This window comes from Anabrus simplex, chromosome 8, assembly GCF_040414725.1.
Source record: "Anabrus simplex isolate iqAnaSimp1 chromosome 8, ASM4041472v1, whole genome shotgun sequence".
In the NCBI taxonomy this organism is placed as follows: domain Eukaryota; kingdom Metazoa; phylum Arthropoda; class Insecta; order Orthoptera; family Tettigoniidae; genus Anabrus; species Anabrus simplex.
In genome coordinates this window covers 123,432,696-123,453,304 of record NC_090272.1, presented here as the reverse complement: position 1 = coordinate 123,453,304, position 20,609 = coordinate 123,432,696, and the positions used below count along the sequence as shown (strand labels likewise).

The window sequence follows — 20,609 nt, the reverse complement described above, 5'->3', positions numbered from 1 at the left end:
TGCTAATACGCTACCACAGGCTTGCTAGGCCTATCATGGATCTATGTGTTAATATTTTGTTATGCACTAGCTGGTCGGTGCCTGACGTGCATTTCCTCATGTCAGTAAGGTCTATGGTCTACCCGCCAATACTCGGGAGGTTAACTGCAGTGGTTACCCACTGGACAATGGGGTCGCCACATCCCCATGCCAATGGTTGTCTTACTTCGCAGGACTTGAAAATTCATACATAGGTCACTTGGAGGAAAATATCTGAAATACAGTAGCTGTTTAACCCAATCACATAATTCGACGACTCTAGCTCATAAAAGTCATTCGTGGCATATGAATCAAATGACGAGCTCAGCTCACGACAATGCAATCAATACATGTAGTTCAGTTACTAATCCACAGATGCCACTAGTATGCATTCTGAGCTGAAGTGGCTTGGGTTGTTTGCCTTGTTCCAGATTATCACACACTTCTAGAACAAGATATAAAATAATCTTTGTTCATATTATTTTGTTCACAAAGCTGCCATCATGGTATCAAGCAAATGTGTTGCTGTTGATGAAGATTAAATACAAAAGCAAATAGATAGTGTTCTAGAGAGTGATATTGAAGACAGTGATGTTTGTGATGATGAAACAGACCCTGAAGGTCTTACAATAAGTTCTAGCAATGTGTGTAATAGTGCTGATGACACGGAAAGTGATGTAAATGATGACGGTGGGTCAAGTCTTTCAAAACTAGTTCGTACCTCAGCACAGATTAACTTGACTGATTGGAACTGGACAAAAAGTGACAATAACCCTGTTGTACATAAGTTTAGTGAATACAGCAGGGTTAGTGATAACTTACTGATAAAGTCTGATGCACAGCCACTATATGAACTCTCAATTTTTTGTGAATACATGAATCCTTTCTTTGACAAAATATCTGACAAGACAAAAGTGTATGCAGCAAGACAGTTGAACAATCCTGACAGAAAGAAGGTAAAAGATGATGACAAATGGTTTGAGACTATACCTGACAAAATTAGGGCATATTTTGTGATAGTTATACTAATGTCACAAGTGAAAAAAAAAAAAAAAGAATTCAGTTATACTAAAGTAAAAACTAGGTGTATAGATACTCCAAGTTTTCATGAAACCATGAGCAGGGGAAGAATCATTATAATTTCACAATTTTTACATTTTGTTGACGATGAACGAGTTGATAGTAGCGACAATCTGAGAAACATTAGACCTATAATACAACATTCAGGTCCCAATTTTCTGAATTATATTTACCTTCACAAGACATTGTTCTAGATGAAAGTCTAATGAAATTCAGAGGCCATCTTTCATATGTCCAGTGCATTAGGTCTAAACGTTCAAGGTTTGGAATAAAAACTTACATTGTTAATCTATTTCTGGCTACTGTCTGTCCTTCAAAATTTATGTAGGTGATGATGCAACGGATCCAAGTCAGCCAGCAAGAACAAATGTGCTCAATATGTATGAACCATTGTTAGGCTGAGGGCATACATTGTTTAAAATAACTGGTATTCCTCCCCAGATTTATTCAAAAGGCTACATGACAAGCAGACGAATGTAACTGGAACTGTTAGACAGAACCGAAAAGATATGCCTCACAATATCAGTAGAACTGAACTAAAACGTGGAGAGTATGAGACATGAACTGCCAACAGTAATGTTGTGTGTGAAGTGGAAAGATAACAAGGGTGTTTGCTTTCTCACCACTACACACAAATCAGCAGACATGACAGGGACCGGCAAACTCAGACGAAAGAGAGGACAAACATTTTGCGAGGAAGAGATAATGCCCAAGTGTGGCCTTGAATACCAGAAGGAAATGGGTGGGGTTGACCTTCAGGATCAGGTAACAGCTCTATTCCCAGTCACGCAACGCACAGTAAGAGAGGTTCTATATTTAGCTCTTCTCTGATTTTAATATTTAGGATTCTATCTCTTCTTGTCTTTTTAACCGATGTTCTTAAAAATTTAATTTCTACTGCTTGGATCTTACTATCTTGTCTCTTATTAGTAAGCAGCGTTTCTAGTCATACGCTACAATTAGTATTGTGCCATTTCACTGTTAGCAGTGAACATTGTGGAACAAAAATGGATGCTATGCCACAGGAACATTAAAAACAAGACGCAAATCTAACCGTAAATGTCGAGAAAATTATATTTTCATCAGGTATAAGCCGAGAAATAACATCTAGAAGGTGGTGAAAAAGAATGAAAGGTAGAAGATTGTTACAAATTTATTATTACAAAAATTCATCCCAGAAGAAACCAACGCAAGCAGATCGCTCCGATATATTAACGTAAAGGAGATGACGTTCAGATAAGAAGGTTTAAATTGAAAAGAAAACAGAAATAACATCAAGAAAATTGAGCGAGACCATGGAAATACTGCATACTCACATATTAGTAAGCTGAAGAATTAGAACGACTGGTCAAAATCGTTACGTAACCATCTACATCACGAGATACCAAGCAAGAGAAACATACAGCATCATGCTACTCGCAAGAAAATAAGAAATACTACATCAATTAGGAAACAAATTATAGGAACTTAAATCAGATTATAATTGAAATCTTTATAACCATATTAGTAGTCTGCAAGACATAAGCACAATTTAACTGAAAGAAGCATTATTCTCAATATACCTATAAAACACAGAAGGCTTTGAATTCTAAGATGATGAAACTGACCATGTTAATCTATATTTCTGTTCTAACTGCACAAGAAATGGCCAGCATCATGCACTAAGAAGACCAAGGCAAGGCTGTCTGGAGATGGGGACCTGAAACCAGCAAACCTATCCCCAGATCACGGAGGAAGAGGAGAGACCTACCTAGATGTTTCTCAAAGACTAGCGCGATGTTACAGTCATGTTGACGAGATGTCCTAAGCATTTGGACACACACCAGCGAGGGAATACAGGGGGAAAAAAGATAAGTTTATTGAAATAACATTACCGCAAGTAATTTAAATAACATGTTTTTGAAAAGTGTCATTTTCTATTTATATGTAATATGTATGTGCAGTGCTGTCATGAATTTATATTCAAGAGAAATGATGTTACATGTGGAAAGGCAATTGATTTACAACATAGGAGGATGATAGGTAGTCATCTAACCAGAATGACAAATCCTTTGGGTTAGGATTTATTTAATCAGTGATAACCAGGTTATGCGTTTGTAATGCTGTCTATATTGAGTAGAGAGGTTAACCTACTTCAGTTGTTAATATGATACGACATTGTGGTTAGTGTTATGATTATATTAGGATGTTATACCATGAAATAGAGAAAATATAATGCCATATACAGGTTTTGTCAAGATCATAAGAAGACATATGAAGAAAATGAGAGGAATCTGAAGAAAACTGAGAAGGAAATGGAATATATAAATGGATGAATAATAATTATGAAGTCATATGCATCAAGTTAAGATAGATTATTGCAGTTATTGTAATGAAGGATAAGATATGATATGAGAAATGTGAATAATAATGGTGATGATTATTTTTTCATTGAGATGGAAGAGATGGATATATTTTATTGATGATATTAAGTTAGTTGACGCGATTTAAGGTTAAGAGTAAATGTATTTGATTCCATAACGTATATCAATCCTTCACTATTCCATATATAGCACTAAATACGATCCATGTAACTTGCATATGTCGGTTAGATACGTGTAGATCATCAAAAACAAATCCATATAAGGAAGTTAACGTGAAATTAGCCCATATTATCCTGAATTCTTAACCACAGATGTGTTTATTCAAATGAATAGAGTTAGGAGGCTTGCTTGCTCATATTTAATGGTCACTGAAGAGGTTCTCCGTAAGTGGATGATAATGATATTGGTTGAGTCTTCTTAGATGACAGACCACAGAATTTCCAGAAATAACATTAAATAAGATATCAGGTGTTATTGATGACATGATGACAGATCACATATGGTAAATATAATTGGCACTGAATTTAATTTTGGAAATTTATATTTTATTTTTGATGAATGACTTGAATAATGGTCGTAATGATAATTTTTGGATTATTTGAGAGTGAAGTAATGTTTCAATAACTTATCTTTATATTTTCAGCCTTGTGTTCATGAATATTAAAAAAAAAAGATATCATTTGAAATACTCGATACAAAAACGAATAAGAAAACAAATGCTTTTCTTAAATAAAAGGTTATTAAACGTGATATCATTGTAATTATGAAATGTTGACAGATAGATGCAGGCAAAACAAACTGAAAGCTTATGGATAGATCTGCAATGTATTGTATAGAAATTTTAGGAAAAGAAGTAAGGAATTATCTTGTGTATAAGCAGAGAAAGAGTAAGGAACGTGATTTTAATTTAAATAATTTATCTTAAATGACGAGCATCTCTGAATCATTTTCTATATTGGACAGAAATAATGTATATAGCAAGAACTTATATTTTTCTTTGATATCAAAGGCCTTTAAATATTCCATATAAATATTAATTAGATTAGTTAGGTGATGAGATAACTGGATTTATTTACGATATTCAATTTTCACACTATTTTCAAGATCTTTTAATGTAATAAAGAGATGTTAGAAGAATTGATGTAATTCCTTTTAATAGTATCTTAGGTTAGATAAGTACTTACAAGTATCCATAGGTTAAGAACGATAGAAATTTATGATGATATGAAGTAATGCGCGAGATGGAGACGTCCAACACGCAGACATGATACAAATTGATCCGTTTGTCTCATCCAGTGAGTTTTCTATCAGAACTTACGACCCCAAATCAATATTAAGTTGATGGTTGATGATAACATTGAGCTAGTCTGGATCTTTTTGTGACTCGACCTGGACGCGGGAACGGCGCAGTATGAAATACTGTTTATATAATGTTAATTTTGTTCTCTTGGATACTTTGTCATCCCATTAAAGCTCTCTGACTTGATGATAAAATGTTGTACCATTACTTAGGCCTAGTCTGTTATTAATTCCAGGGTTGACTTCATTACTTCCATTAATAATGCTACCCAGATATGTAAACTGTTCTACATTCTCTAACCATTCTTTGTCTATGTTCACTTAGCTTTCCTTTTTACTAATTAACATTCCAAACTCCTTCAGATTTTCATTCCAAATGTCCAGTCTCCTTTGTACTTCCTCTTCTCCCTTTCCCCAAATCACTACATCATCTGCAAAGACCAAAGGATTCACATCATCACTACTGATAATCTGTTTTACATGTTTTATGATTTCATCCATCAATATAATAAACAATAATAGTGAAAGTGCATTTCCTTGCTCGAGACCTTTTTTTGTATAAAATATTTCAGAATCACCACTCCCCACTTGTATACTGCTTTTACTCTCATGATACAATATTTTTATCTTGTTAATTAATTATTTTGGTACATTCCTTTTCCATAGGCATTCCAATACACGATTTCTCTTAACTGTATCATAAACTTTTTCCAAATACAAAAATACAAAAAATGATTTCCTTGTTCCTTTCCAGGTGTTTTTCCATTATCGTTCGCACTGTAAATATCAAGTCTATTGTTGATCTATTCGGTCTAAAGCCATATTGTTCTTCCTCTAACTGTGTTTCTATTATATCCCTCAGTCTTTTGTCTATGAGTTTCTCCATTATAGCCCATGTGATAATAGGGTTATACCTCTACAATGTTCACATTTCTTCCTATTTTCTTTTTTGAACAATGGTACAATGCTCCCTTGTTGCCCATCTTCAGGTATCCTTTCATCCTTCTATATGGCATTGAGGGCTTAATCATATCAGCATTGAATTCGTCTTTTCCACTTGCTTTACTTTTGGTCATTGCTTTCACTGCCCTTTCAAGTTCCAACCATGTTATCGGGTTTCTCTTATTTTCTTATCTCCTTCTTCCTCCGAGCAGTCATCCTCATTACAAAAGTTTTTCGAAATACTTTGCCATCACCTTCTGAAGACCCTTTTTGTCATGTACTATGAATCCATCTTCTCTCTCTAATGTCTTGATTTTTTCTTGATTTATTCTTTCAATTTTATTACTCTGTAGTATAGTTTCTGATTTCCTCGACTATCTTGCTTAATTTTGTTCGTAAACTCTCCCCAACATTCCTCCTTTTCTTCCTTGATACCCCCTTTACCTGTAGTTTCAATCTTTTGTATTTCACATGTAACCTTTCTATCTTATTCTCACCCCTCTGAAATGTTTTTTGTTTTTCCTTATCCATTTCTTTCTTCACCTTGTTCCTTTCTTTTATTTCTTTTTTTGTTTAGTCTGTCCACCACCATGTCTCCTTTCCCTTAACCTTTGCTTTTTTCCCCCCACATACCTCAATGGCTGCTTCCACAAACGCCTGTCTTTAATTGTCCCACTCTTCTTCTCCACTTCGTATTTCTATGTTAGGCAACTTCCTTTTTATACAATCTTGGAATGCTATTCTTTTCTCCTCCTCCTCCAATTCCCAAATCCTGAACTTTGGTTTCTTCTTCATTACAATTTTAGGGATTTTTACTTGTTTTAATTCCATATGATCACCTTCCATACTTTCACTGGGGATTATCTTCGTATTCATGGCGTATCTTCCCCATTCTCTGTCTATTATTATAAAATCGATGAGTGTTCCATACTCTCCACCCCAACTATATCGGCTGATCTTATGTCTATTCCTCTTCATAAACCATGTGTTCTTTATTACCAGGTTATTTCTGATACAAAAGTCCAACAGTTTCTCTCCATCTTAATTTATATCGCCATATGCACATGAGCTCAGAACATTCTTGTATCCCATTTTACCAGTTCCCACATGGGCATTCAGATCTCCCATTATCATCATCCCATCTCCAACAATATGTGTTTCCAGTTCATTGAGAAAATCTTCTTTTTCTTCCAAGCTACATCCTGTCTGTGAAGCATACACCTACCTATACTATCTTCAGTAGTTCCTTGTTTACATGTATGTGCATTATTATTCTTTCAATTACATACTCGACTTCAGCTATTGGTTCAACATTCTGATTCACTCTAAATCCCACTCCATTTCTTTTCTCTTTACTGTTACCCATCCAGTACAAGGTGTACCCTTTTCTTAGTTTCTTCATTCCTTTCCCTTTCCATTTTACTTCACTTTTGTATGATTTTCTAAATTATTTTGTGCTAACAACTGCTGCAGAGAGGCATTTAAATGTGATTTCTCAGTGAACTGCTACAATGAATATTCAGTATTCACATGCCATATTTGGCCCTCCTACTGCAAAACAAATATAGCAATAGCACACACACAGATGATGATTCACCAGTCTCACCTTGTCTGTCATTGTCAGTGTGGTCTTGGCGTTCTTTGTTGCTATGTTCCATCTTCCGTGTTCTGTTTTGTTTTGTGAGTGTGCAGTGCTTCATTTTACTGTGCAGTAAAGCTTCTAAAAGAAAATGTTTTGTGTTATCATTGAAAGGCAATACAAAAGTCATTGAAAAATTAGACAAAAGAGTAACTGGTAAGCAGTCAGCTGAGATTTATAGCGGAAACAGGTTCATACAGCAAAACACTGACTATGACCAATATGTTCAAGCAGTGATACAGTAATTTAATACAGTATATAAGTACAATACAAAACATAAACAACATTGTCCGTGTAGTCATTATACTGGTACTTTTGAGAACAGTGAAATCATATCAAAGCTGACAAGCAATTCTTCAGCTTCCAACTGGATGAAGTTGTCACTTCATAGAAAAGCTGCAGAACATCCATTTGTAACCGAAGACCTGCTTGTCAGCTTTGACATAGTCTCACTCTTGACAAAAGTTCCACGAAAGGAAGCCTCGGAACACATCACTCAGATTTTTTCCGAGGACATCACCAACTGGTTCAACCATTGTCTCGCCACAAGTTATTTGATGTGGAATGACAATTTCTATATGATTGCACCACAGAAACTTCAGGTGTGGCTTTGTTACGTACATGACACCTTTGTAATCTGGATCCATGGAAAGGAACAACTACAGCAGTTTTTACAGAATCTGAATAGCATTAACACCAATATTCAGCTCACTATGGAGACAAAGCAAAGGAAAACTCCCTTTCTTCAATGTTCTGGTAAAGAAGACGACCGATTTAACCTTGGAACACACAGTGTACCACAAGCCAATCCATTCTGACCACTATCTGCAGAAAATGTCCTACCACCATCCACGACAAAAATACAAAGTGATAAAAACACTAGCTGCCCATACAAGAAGAATTTGTCAACCTTAGCACTTAAACAAGGAGCTCAACAACCTCAATATGGCCCTATGTATAAATCAAGTCAGTGTTTCCCGGGCTTGTAGGCCATGGTCCAGGAGCATGCGATGGTCCCGACATTTAACCAAAGACTGCATTTGGCAATATCAAGGTTTCCGACTGACTTCGACGCAGCAAAGCTTACAGTGGAATGAAGTGGTGTTGCAATTCCACCTCATTATGTAGTGCAGGTTACGGGTGCGCTGCTCACCTGTTGGTCTGCCATACTGGAGGGGCGGACGCTGACTGGCTGTTCTTCGGCCAATGACTGAAGCATTAAGGAGCCCGATGTACATCGACCTGCCTTGGCGGAGACAGGCAACTGATGACCCGTTGCTGTTTAGGCTGCTCGCCGTAACCTGTACTATATAATGAGGTGGAATTGCAACATCACTTCATTCCACTGTGAGCTTCACTGCTATCGAAGTCCTTTGGAAACCTTGATAATGCCAAACGCCATCTTCCGTGAAACGTCGGGACCATCACATGCTCCTGGACCTCGGCCTACAAGCCTGGAAAACACCGACATGATTTGTAACGTGGCCATGAAAGCCTCAATTGCTATATGGCCCTATGTGCTAATGGAGTGCAGCCATAAAGCACTCCATCCCCAGACGTCCAACAACTAGGAAGAAAGAAGAAGAACAGCCAGCCAGCAGCTAAAGCCTTTCTGCTGTACATTGGGAAGATAATTGATTGAATAGGGAGACAACTGGAGTCCCATGAAGTAAAAACCATATATAGACAACATGTGCAAAATATGGACCCTGAAGAAAGCTGACAGGAGAAGGAATGATGCAATTGAGTTTTGGTGTTGGAGACATCTGATGAGAATGCTGTGGGCAGCCAAATTAAGTAATAAGAAAATCCTGGACCAGGTCAATATAAAGATACCAACTGGAAAAGACAAGAGTATGCTCATCATCCAGACTCTTTCTTCCAGATGCTAAGAATTTAGAGCCTAATTTATTTTTCAGATTTTACACTTAGTTCATCCCAGATTTTAATGTTAATGTGTGTTTGTACATTATTTTTCATGACAATTGTGTGTTTTTACATTTGTTTAGTTATTAGATGTATTACATTAAGGCTGAACATGGCCAGCCAAGGCCGAAACTAGTCCCTAGTTTAGTAATGTAATTCATTAATATTGCAATAGTATTGAAAAAAGTCAACCATACAACATTAATTTAATAATTATTATTGTCAAGATGACGTTGGCTAGATGGTGTCAAAGAAGATACTGGCATGATCGCTGAATTGAAATAAGCTGCCTGGAATAAAGCTGAATGGAGATACATGAACCATGATAACACGATGGCTGAGAGTCAAACTCAACTGAACATATGAAGAGGGTGAAGAGAGCTTGATACCACATTGCTAGAAATCCAAACATTTAAATCCATTTCTAAGTGAACCTGTTATTGTATATGCACTAGTGCCCAAAATTAAAGCAACAAATGGAAATTCTTTCCCCCTGTGTCTATTTGACCACATAATATGATCAGGTGAAAATAACAGATAAACAAATGATAACTACACTTGTATTCTGACTCAGCAGATGGCATGCCTGTCTTCATAAAACTACAAAAGCGATTATATCAGTACTGCTACCAGTCAGTGTTTGTAATGTGTACTGCCGTATTCATCCAGCCCAAGTTCATTGTATAATATTTAGATACGGCACCGAGAAGACGCCTGGATGATTCCGTGCTCTGGAGGGCAATTGGACGAGTGGAAACTAGACAGTCACAAGCTGAAGTAGCCTGATGGCTTGATGTGCATCGATCTGTTGTTTCTCGGGCGTGACATTAGTTTCTAGATTCTGAAAATGTGTCCGGAACACCAGGACAAGGATGACCAAGAGTGACAGCCAAACGAGAGGATTTTTATATATCCATACAGGCATGACGGTAAAACCATAGGACTACACAGCACCTGGCATCTGACCTTGCAGCAGCCATTACAACAGCTGTATCAAGGCAAACAGTGTACAGAAGGTTTAGGCAGAGAGGCCTTCACTGCTGGCAACTGGCTATACATGTACCCCTAATGCGTGTGCACAGAAGAAAACAACTAGTAGTGGAATCAACAACATGTCACCCAGACAGCTGAACAGTGGACCAATGTTCTGTTAATGGATGAGTCCTGATCCGGTCTTCAGAATGATTCATGATGGATTCCATTTGGTGAGAACCTGCAACACGGTTTTGGACCTCAAACATTATGAAAAGGGTCCAATATTGAGGTGGATCAATAGTGCTACGGGGGAGGCATTATGATAACCACTCAAACACCTCTCCACAAAGTAGTAAAGGTAAACCGGTGAGGTTTGACGGCTGTCAGGTATTGTGAAGGGATCTTGGCATCTCATATTCATTGGTTTTTAAGATCCTATGGGCCCAGATTTCGTATTGATGGACGATAATGCACGGCCTCACAAAGCACACCTGGTTGATGTCATCCTGCAAACTGGAGATATTGCTCATATGGATTGGCTTGCTTGTCCGACTTAGACCTGATAGAGCACGTGTGGGATGCTCTCGGGAGATAAACTGCTTCACATCTGATTCCACCAAGCATTCTCCACAAGTTAGTTGTTGCACAGGAAAAATGGGCATTACTACCCCCCAATGAGACTGATGACATTATTCACAGCATGCCATGTTGTTGCCGGGCCTGTATTACTGTCAGAGATGATCACAGGCCCTATTCAGAAGAAGTAACCCATGTTCTGCCATTTGTGACAGTGGATACATTTTGCAGCAAAGCAGACAATGGTGAATTGCAACTATTTTATCAACAACAAATAATGTTGTACTGTTGTACTGTTTCCCTTTTTTTTTTTTTTTTTTTTTTTTTTTTTTTTTTTGCTTTAACTTTACATTTGACTACACATGATTCTTGCCTCAATTTTTGTCACTAGTGTAGTTCTACATAAATACGTATGTAAAGTATGATCAGTTTTAATGATAGCATGCAGAATTTTCTTCACTCCATTTTGGACTTTGTTCTCTCTTCATTCTATTTCTCTTTGTCTTTCTTAACCTTACTTTCATTGTTCTTCATTTTTAATTTTCATGAAATATGCCTTCTTCTTTTATTAAGCAATGACCTTGTCATTTTCTATTTCCTAACTCACAGCTGATAAAGCATCAGACATGTGAGCAAAATTGGCTGCATGAACTATTCCGAACATAGTAATGCATAGGGTAACCAGACTGACAAACGGGGGTATCATTTAATCGAGAGAGCATAACCACCCCCCTGTGGGTGGGGGCGGTAGAATAACATCCACAGTATCCCCTGCCTGTAGTAAGAGGTGACTTAAAGAGGCCCCAGGGGCACTTAATGGGAGTGTGGGTTTGCAACCATGGGGCCCTTAGCTGAGTCCTGGCATTGCATCCACGTACTTGTGCCAGGCCTAACCGACCTCTCTTGGCCAACTCTTGTTCTTTCCCGACTTTCATTTTCACACCCTTTGTGGCCCTTGTCTTTTTTTCGGCCGATACCTTAATTTTTCGAAGTGTCGAATCCCTTCCATTTTTTCCTCTCTGATAAGTGTTAAGCAGACCCTACACGGTCAATAAAACTGTCAGTACCAAAAAATATTGACAGTAATACTGATCGTGTGTGGACTGGAATTTGTGACGTGGCCATGAAAGCCTCAATTGCTATATGGTCCTATGTGCTAATGGAGTGCAACCATAAAGCACTCCATCTCAGATGTCCAACAACTAGGAAGAAAGAAGAAGAAGAACAGCCAGCCAGCAGCTAGAGTCTTTCTGCTGTACATTGGGAAGATAACTGATCTGCGAGCGTCAGTACTGTAGAGTGGTGGGGATACTGACAGTTTTACTGACCATGTGAGTGTGTTCGTCATTATTTCTGTCAGTATTAACGGAGCAGCGATGGACGACAAATTTGTTTCTCTCCAAGGCCAAGTAAAGGTGCAAAAGTTTATCCAGCTATATGAAACGCTGATAGAATAAACGTAACACAATACTTCACATGTTTCCACAACTACTGTACTGGTGAAAACTGGTGACATTATAGGGGAAAACTTATAAGTCTTCAAAATTTCTACCAGTTGCAAGGTACCTCAATGTCACCGCTAATCTCTCTGCCACCGATAAACAGGTCTGCACGTTTGTATTTTGCCTCATTATAAAAGGCTCTGTCCGCCTCTGTGTTGTAGTGGTTAGCGTGATTACCTGCCACCCCCGGAGAGCCAGGTTCGATTCCCAGCTCTGCCACGAAATTTGAAAAGTTGTACCAGGGCTGGAACGGGGTCCACTCAGCCTCGGGAGGTCAACTGAGTTGAGGTGGGTTCGATTTCGACCTCAGCCATCCTGGAAGTGGCTTTCTGTGGTTTCCCACTTCTTCCCCAGGCAAATGCCGGGATGGTACCTAACTTAAGGCCACGGCCGCTTCCTTCCCTCTACCTGGTCTATCCCTTCCAATCTCTGCATCCCCTCACAAGGCCCCTGTTCAGCATAGCAGGTGAGGCCGCCTGGGCGAGATACTGGTCATCCTCCCCAGTTGTATCCCTGACCCAGAGTCTGAAGCTCCAGGACCCTGCCCTCGAGGCAGTAAAGGTGGGATCCCTCGCTGAGACGGAGGGAAAACCGACCCTGGAGGGTAAACAATAGGACGAAGAAAAGGCTCTACCACTCCTAGTATTTTCGCAAAAGTAGTCTACCCTCACTCATTCGGAGACAGTTTTGAATCTTCTGCTTCGATATGTTGTATTTCCCTCAACAACTTCATATGAGAAGAAGCCAGTTTTTAACCCATATTGACGGTTGTTGACTTTTTATTTGTAAAGTGAGAATACCGCAATGGTAAGTAAGCAAGTGCACTTGTACTGAGCAAAATATTGACAGTAATAATGATCATGTAAGGTCGCTACAATATTGATGCGTACTGTCAGTATTATTGACTCAGTATTGCTGATCAGTATTATTGACCATGTAGCGTCTGCTTTATATAGAGGATAGTTGCCTAGTTGTACTTCCCCTTAAATCACCACCACCAGAGCAAAACCGATCCTCTTTGATTCAAACCTTTTGGCATTAGGACCAAGCAGACTCTCGCGACTCACACTAGTAGGTAAGGCGTAAGGAATCACAGGGCAGTCATGAAATGTATTGTTTATTATACATAGGTTTCATACGATTGCACCTGAACAGAACGGCCCTACCCTAGAGTTTATCACAATGGGCATATCCAAACAGTAATATAAAAACGTATAAAATATAAGGGGCGTGTCAGTGGGCCTAGTAATACTGATAATAATCACACGAGTCTGCATTACCGCCAGGACAAGATCATACAACAATAATTTATGAATGCTACAAATGAAAAACCAAAGACAGACAAACAATAGGACGAATTCAGAGTGGAACGTGTGTTATCGGTCACGGATAGTTACGTTAGAAAGGAAAGGAACCACTGTATCACCAAGGACACATCCTCTTTGCCAATGACTGACCGACAGACATTCTCTTTGTCTATGACAGCTCGTTCAGTGAGTCTGTCGCAAAGAGAATGAGTAGTCATAGACATCGTCTTTGTCTTTAGTCATAGCTTTAGCGGGCTCTGTTTATAAGCTACGATAGAGCACCGAACGTATAAACAATGAGTGACATGGCCGAATGCAATATTTTGAACACCAAAGAGAATAACACGCAATACCTGCAGCGCCCTATTAGAGTTTCACCCCCCTAACCTGCAGTTTGTTTCTTTCACGCGGCATAAACCCACAAATTGCCATGTCTATTAACTAAGGACGTGAAAGCATAAGGGGCCGATAACCTAGCTGTTAAACAACAAGCATCATTAAACGTTATAAAGCTAATATCCCTCATACCTGTTGAAGATAACAAATCACCTGATTCAGAATAGGCCAAATACAGTAGATTTGTATTTGAATAGGCCAAGCCAAATAGTATATACATTATAGTGACAAAGCAAGCAGACCTGGTCGATTAGATAATAAATTCCAGAACCGACTGAAGTTGGTATCTGATCAGCTGATCCAAGATCGGCAACAATAAAATACTTACAAGAGACTACGTAAAATTATGTTAATACCTAATCGTATTAATATTTCACAAGGTGATTATTTATATTTCACAACGTAATTCTGAGTTAACACAAAGTAAATATTCAAAATACTTGCGATAAATATTAATATGGCGGCACTGTAGTCTCAGTCCTCGGTAGTATAGTGGTCAGTATCCCCGCCTGTCACGCGGGAGACCGGGGTTCGATTCCCCGCCGGGGAGGATATTTTTGAAGTTAAATTTTCATTCAAATTTCATCCCTTGTTTTAGGAACGCGGAGAGCATTTCTTCTCATGTCTAAACTTTACGTTATTACTTAATCAGTTTACCGTCCAGAGTTGATTTTTTTTTTCCCCCTCGGTTTCAGCGAGGGATCCCACCTCTAAGTACTGCCTCAAGGGCAGTGTCCTGGAGCATGAAACATTTGGTCGGGGGAATACACCTAGGCAGGGGGAGGGGAGGGAAAGCAGTACCTCGCCCAGGCGGTCTCACCTGCTATGCCGAACAGGGGCCTTGTGGGGGATGGCGGGATTGAAAGGGATAGGCCATGGCCATAAGTTAGGTACCATCCTGGCATTTGCCTGGAAAAGAACTGAGAAACCACAGAAAACGACTTTGAGGATGTCTGAGGCAGGAATCGAATTCCCCCTCTACTCTCTTGACCTCCCAAGGCTGAGTGGGCCCTGTTGCAGTTCTCATACCACTTTTCAAATTTTGTAGCAGTCGGGAATCGAACATGGGCCTCCGGAGGTGGCAGTTAATCACACTAACCACATCACAGAGGTAGACCAAAACTTTACATAGAGTACTATTTGTTCTATTTAGCTCACCTGGTGGCCATGATCGTTAAGGCGTCGAGTCTATACGGTCTGATGCCGAGGTTAGCCCGTTTCAGTTCCGTTGGTCGTCAAAATTGTCACCGTCAGAATGTTGGCTTGCAGAGCAGGAGAGGTCTTAGTGATCAATTTCTAATCACGAGATTGGGTGCCAAAAGTCTGGATTCAATTCCAAATCTCTCTGTAGAGTTTATATGGAGTGAGGGTATATGATGGTTTTCATGGTGATTCATCTGTCAGGTGGAGAACTTAAGCCTTCAACAGATCCATGGTGCTATTCGACAGGAGTAGACTATGTGCCGGCACCAACTTCGCCCTTTCCCTTCCTTCTATCATATGTTATCATGTCATTTCATTAACTCCTCAGATGAGGTTGACATGTCAGGAAGGGCATTCAGTCGTAAAACAGGTTAAACCCACATGTGCGACACAGTTCGCACCTGCAACCCCACAGGTGCGGGTAAAGCAATAGATAAAACTCATTTAAAAAATTCACCCGCTTTTTTATTCTTTTCACCCCTTAAGTGGATTTTCCAAAAAGAGTGTGTTCATTTTTAAAGGTGATTCCAAGTACCAATTTTAAAGTCTGTAACATCTTCATTTTTTGAGATATATGTATCCTCATATAAATAATTCAACTCCTTCCTCACTTCTTTTCACCCCGCCCCCCCCATGTGGATTTTCCGAAAACGAATATTTGTGTTCTTTTATTCTAAAAGAGGATTCCAAATATCAACTTTCATGTCTGTAACATGTTAGGTTTCTGTGATTTATTGTAGATAATTTCGCTGCTGTAGAATCCTGGAGCTGACATTGCCATGGTTACGGCAGTTCATTACTTTATCCGATTCCTAGAGCAGGGGTAGTGTGGTGCCAATATCTCCGTAACGGTTGGTTTTAGGGCCTTAAAACATGGTTTTCAGGCCCATAGAGCTTACCAAGTTTTGTTCTTTGCGTCAAGAGGATTAAATTGAGCTTTGTCTCGTCCTTATACGACAAATTCCATATTTTGCCTATATTAGCCTATTATTTTTATAACTTCCCCCCCTCCCCGTCCCCCCCACCTCGAATTGTTTTGAAATTAAATATAGCCCATGTTACTCACTGGCAATGTAGCTTTCTATAGGTGAAGTAATTTTTAAAATCGGTTCAGTAGTTTTTGAGTCTATTCGTTACAAACAAACATACAAATGTTTCCTCTTTATAATATTAGTATAGATATATTATATACAGGCGGCTAACAAATTCAGGACCGGGCGAGTTGGCCGTGCGTGTAGAGGCGCGCGGCTGTGAGCTTGCATCCGGGAGATAGTAGGTTCGAATCCCACTATCGGCAGCCCTGAAGATGGTTTTCCGTGGTTTCCCATTTTCACACCAGGCAAATGCTGGGGCTGTACCTTAATTAAGGCCACGGCCGCTTCCTTCCAACTCCTAGGCCTTTCCTATCCCATCGTCGCCATAAGACCTATCTGTGTCGGTGCGACGTAAAGCCCCTAGCAAAAAAAAAAAAAAAAAAAAAAACAAATTCAGGAACCAAGTATCTCCCGGTATAAGGAGATCACCTTCTACCAAATGCCAACGGCCTCCTAGGAGAGCGGATGAGCGGGTAGAAGGAAGGGCACTCTCTTGCCCTTGGAGTGAGAAACTGCTCCTAAAGAAAGAAGAGCCACTAGATGGCCGACAGCATAGGATGGGGAAGAGAACGGGAAATCACTCCATTAAAGACCTAAATGGGTATACCAAACATCGGCTGGCTGAGAACCTTGGAGGGTGCACCTGTGTCGAATAAGTATACCTGCTAAAACTCAAGAAATATTTGGTTGACGGACCACCTGCTATACATTATAACCAGCAAATCCTATTCTAATAGAGGGGGTGAGGGCGAGTACTTGGCACCTTAAAAGTAAGACTACTCAGCTAAGGTATGGCAACCCTGACAGAAAAATCTCTGGCCCTCCATGTTAGGGATTGCACATAGGCTTAATGGCTCTATTGTGTAAAAAAAAAAAAAAAGGTTGTTATGAATATCTCACATTTGCCTCGGATAAATAAGAATGGATGTCAAAATATGACAACCCTGCAAAGGAAATCAGCTTTACGAATAGGAACTTGGAATGTAAGAACCCTGTATAAACCTGGATCCTTCAAAATACTCAGACAACAGCTGGAGAAGTATAGAGTGGGAATTGCTACAATTCAAGAGACTAGATTATTAGGTAATGGTATACAGGACATGGAGAAGTATACACTTTTTAAGAGTGGTAAAGAAACTGGACCCCACAAATTTGGTACTGCATTTTGTGTCCAAAATTCACTAGTATCATCAGTACTGTCCTTTGAACATGTGAATGAAAGACTATGCTATTTGAGGGTACATTCTAAATGGTTTAACATATCACTGGTGAACTGCCCCGACAAACAACAAGGATGATCATGTTAAAGACTCCTTTTATGAGGATTTGTTAGAACTGTGGAATAAATTAACCAAACATGATGTCAAAATTATTTTGGGTGATTTCAATGCAAAAGTTGGAAAGGAAGAAATTTTGTGCCAACAATAGGAAGGGAAAGTCTGCATGACGAAAGCAATTATAATGCCATTAGACTAATCAATTTCGCTACACCCACAAACATGAATGTGTGGAATACCACTTTTCCACATAAACAAATACATAAATAAACATGGTATCCATGTGACGGTAAGACTGCCAACCAGATAGATCATGTACGAATTGATAACAGGCATAGTAGCTCCATAACTGATATCAGAGCTTACAGAGGAGCTGAGATAGGATCTGATCACAATATGATAATTGCTCCTGTTAAATTAAGTTGAAAACCTCTTGTAGGTTACAGCCTGAGGAAAGATGAAAAGTTGACACTGGGAAACTGAAGCAGGAGGATGAAAGATTAAAGTATAATGTGGAAATTGCTAACTAATTTGATATTCTGGGAAAAGATCCTATAGAAGGCATTGATGAAACAAGTGATGAAGTTTGTGAATGAATGTGGAATAATGCGAAGCAAATCGTGACAACAGTAGCAATGAAAGTGATACCAAAAGGTATTAGTAAGAAAAAGAAATGGTTCGATGAGGCATGTCAAGATGCAGTTAATGAAGTGGCAATATGGCATAATAAGTTATTGCAGTCTAATAAGAATGTAGATGCTGAGGAACTATACAGAGAAAAGCAGAAAGAATGTAGTAAATTAATTTGTAGAAAGAAAAAAGTCTACCTGAGACAACAAATAGAATCAATCCAAGATGACTACAGAAACAGGAACATCCACAAGATGTATGGAATTTCAACACAATTAAAAAAGGATTTCAACCAAGATTGAGTATTATGAGGTAAAAGTCTGGAAATTTAATTGCTAATTGGGTCAAATTATTAAATTACTGTAAGTAATACTTCAATTCCTTGCTGAATTGTGATGATCCAGAAACCTGTATTGGTGAACCATCTAGTTCCCCATCAGAAGAACAAATACCAGAGCCATCATATCAAGCGGTATTACAAAGTATTATACATTTAAAAAACAATAAATCTTCAGGTAGTGACAGCATTCCTGCTGAGCTTATTAAATATAGTGGAGAAAGATTACATAAATACATATATAAGATCATTCTAAGGATATGGGACGATGAAGTTATTCCAAAAGAATGGCAGGAATCACTTATTGTCCTAATTCATAAGGGAGAGGATAAGGAAGAACTTCAAAATTATCATGGCATATCTCTTGTAAACTTGGCCTACAAAATTCTGTCTTTTATTCTTTTACAGCATTTAAAACTATTCGCTGAAAATGTTATTGGGGACTATCAGAACGGTTTTCGTAGTAACAGATCTACCACAGACAACATATTTGCAATTAAGACTTAATGATAAGGTGTGGGAACACAAGGAGTTAGTTCATTATCTCTTTACACAGGGTTATTCACCTGACATGTTACACGGAAATAACTTCTAAACCATTAAAGATATCAGCATTCTGTTTTCATATTCGTAAATGGTACCCAGGGCCTTGTAAAATAACGTGCTACTTAGTCTCATGGGGTGATTAATAACCGAGATATTGATACTAACTCCATATTTTAAAATGGAACGACACAAATTCATACAGCTGGCCTAAAAGATCAACTGCGTACAAGTTCAAATATGTAAGTATTTTTAAAATCGGACAATTACTTTTTGAGATATAAATAAGAACAGCATGCATGGTTTTGCTGCCTCATCAGACGGTGTGAAGTCGGGGCAAGGACATATTGAAGTGCAAGTTGCTTTCTGGCCTTGATTCCAGCCACAGAATGGATACCAGGCATGTACTGAAAACATAATGTGATGTACCGTAACATACCCTGGGTGTGCAACGTTATTGTATGACTGGCAAACACACAACGGGGAAGGGAGATTAAAGTTGTATTGTTTTGTTTTGACATGTAATAGGTTGCGCTCAGTATAGTGTTTTTTCTCACGGATGGGAATGGGAAGGATTTGGAAAGGAAGTCAGCCGTAAGCCTATCACAAAGGTACCTATCCGGTATTTGTCTGATGTTGAACATGGCGCACCATGAAAATCACTTTCAGGTTGGGCGAAGCAGGACTCGAACCTATGCTCTCCCGAATGCACGCTACTACAGTTGCGCTGGAGCTTTGCGGAGATTAATGTGTGTAAAATAAAACATAAATAATAGTGTTGCTGCCATCTCACCTTTCAGCTCTGACCATTTGCTTTTCTAGGAGGAGGTCTTCCGGTGTTTTGTGTTATGTGTTATGTTTATTTCTCAACTCATAGAGTAGTATGAACTGTACACTAAAACCAGTGACATTATAGCTTTCGTTATGTTCCTTTCAAGGCAAAGTACTTATTTTATTCCTTTTAAACACATCAACCCTTTCTGTCCTATCATGTGTTCGTCTGTCATACACACTTTGCAAACCCATCACATGTGTACGAGGTGCTTACATGCCTGGTATACATTCTGTGGCTGAACTCACTCCCAGGAAACTGCTTGCGCCTCAATATGTCCTTGCTTGACTTCACGCCGTCTAATGTGGCATGCAAAACAGCACATGCTGTTCTTACTTATATCTCAAAAATTAATTGTCCAATTTTGAAAATACTTACATATTTGAACTTGTACGCAGATGAACTTTTAAATCAGCTGTATGAATTTGTGCCGTTCTATTTAAAAATATGGAGTTAGTATCAATATCTCGGTTGTTAATCACCTCATGAGACTGAGTAGCACGTTATTTTACAAGACCCTGCATACCATTTACAAATATGAAAACAGAATGCTGATATCTTTAATGGTTTAAAAGTTATTTCCGTTTAACATGTTAGGTGAATAACCCTGTATATTTCTTCAAAGCATATGATTCAATCCATAGAGAAGAGTTGTGGAACATCATTACCC

At 38.8% G+C, this 20,609-nt stretch overlaps 1 protein-coding gene and 1 non-coding gene across 7 annotated transcripts in view; one reads left to right on the top strand and one right to left on the bottom strand.

Moving 5' to 3' along the window:
* Positions 1-14,459, bottom strand: part of LOC136879335 (juvenile hormone epoxide hydrolase 2) — an 81,563-nt gene extending 67,104 nt beyond the window's left edge. For 2 of the 6 annotated variants that reach the window (XM_068228831.1, XM_067153151.2), the window contains exon 1: positions 14,156-14,291. The gene's annotated coding sequence lies outside the window, so the exon portion shown is untranslated. Of the gene's footprint in view, positions 1-4,645; positions 4,700-14,014; positions 14,045-14,155; positions 14,292-14,379 lie in introns of those variants that run through there. The other 4 variants (XM_068228833.1, XM_068228832.1, XM_068228834.1 and 1 more) reach the window with 4 other exon arrangements.
* A 42-nt stretch (positions 14,460-14,501) lies between these two features.
* TRNAD-GUC (transfer RNA aspartic acid (anticodon GUC)) lies at positions 14,502-14,573 on the top strand. Its single transcript has one exon. It is a non-coding gene; the product is annotated as a tRNA-Asp (tRNA).
* Positions 14,574-20,609: the final 6,036 nt, after the last annotated feature.